The sequence below is a fragment of the Wasmannia auropunctata genome, unplaced genomic scaffold, assembly GCF_000956235.1.
Source record: "Wasmannia auropunctata unplaced genomic scaffold, wasmannia.A_1.0 LD335168.1, whole genome shotgun sequence".
Taxonomy (NCBI): Eukaryota; Metazoa; Arthropoda; class Insecta; order Hymenoptera; family Formicidae; genus Wasmannia; species Wasmannia auropunctata.
The window spans coordinates 1-1435 of NW_012027722.1; positions in this window are offsets into that span (position 1 = coordinate 1).

Here is a 1435-nt window from a genome sequence, read left to right on the forward strand (position 1 = left end):
GGGGTGATTGTACCGAATTTTCAAAATTCGATACAATCATCCCCTTAAGGGTACAAACGAAATGGAAGGTGGTACAAACGGGTACAAACGATCCCAAAACCGCACCGGCTTGCGGATTTGAAAAATCTCAAAGTGGGGTGCTAACATTTTTTTTAATCCTTTATAATTTTCAACCCCTTGAGGTACAAACGAAAAGGAAGGTGGTACAAACGAGTACAAACCGAGCTAAATTTAATGCGCACTTGAAAAAATTTTTTTCTTAAAGTCGGGTGCCAGGTTCACATAGGTGCACTGAGTTTGATGCAAAAACAATCTGCAATCGTTATATCATCGAATTATGTCAATTTTCGATTTTGTTGCTAACCGTAACATATCGAAAATAAATAATTTATCCCGGATGACCGCACGCTCTAAGCTCCCTTGCCCGATCCTTTCAGATTTTGTTGCTCACATGAATTCGATATAAAAATGATCTGCAAGCATCGTACTATCGAAATAAGTCGATTTTTTATTTTGTTGCTAACTAACGTGTTAAAATTAAATAGTTTATCCCGGCCGACCGCGCCGCGCGCTCTAATTGTAAGTTCCTTTGCCCGATCCTCCCAGAATTTGTTGCTTGCATCATGTGTTTGATATAAAAATAATTTGCAAGCATCGTACTATCGAAATAAGTCGATTTCCAATTTTGTTGCTAACTGTAACGTGTTAAAATTAAATAGTTTATCGCGGCCGACCGCGCCGCGCGCTCTAAGTTTCTTTGCCCGATCCTCCTAGAATTTGTTGCTAGCATGAGTTTGATATAAAAATAATCTGCAAGCATTGTATTGTTGAAATGTAACAAGTTTCGATGAAACTGTTTTTGGTATGATAGTCACTTTTTCTCGGATAAATCATTGATTAACCACCTGTTTTTGAAAAAAATTGACAGGCTTGGCTCTTTTAAGAAATTATATTTTTTGGAACATCTTAAAGTTAAAATGAATTGACGTGATGAATTAGAGGTGCGATAGTGCATAAATGGAAAGGATTGAAACATCCAGAGACGAAAAGAAAAGTTTTACAAGCATTTTACAAGTACTGTTTATTCAACTTTGTTTACAGTTTGATATAGTTCTAATTTAATTAGATATTTTAATACCTGTAAATTGTATAATTTGGCTACAGTGTAACGTCACATACATATATACATTATCGGAGCGTAGAGATATATTATCGTTTTAATTTATAAAATTGCTTGGGATATCATTATTACAGTGTTGCACAAAAAATGAATTTTGAAATTCCCTGACTTTTCCATAATTAATATCAAATATAATTTTAAATTTTAATGTTTACAAGATACATACAAGAAAGGTAACTTATATCATTAGAAGTAACATAAATGTAAAAGTTTAATAACATAATGTAATCCCAAATGCAAATTCAAGCCAACAAA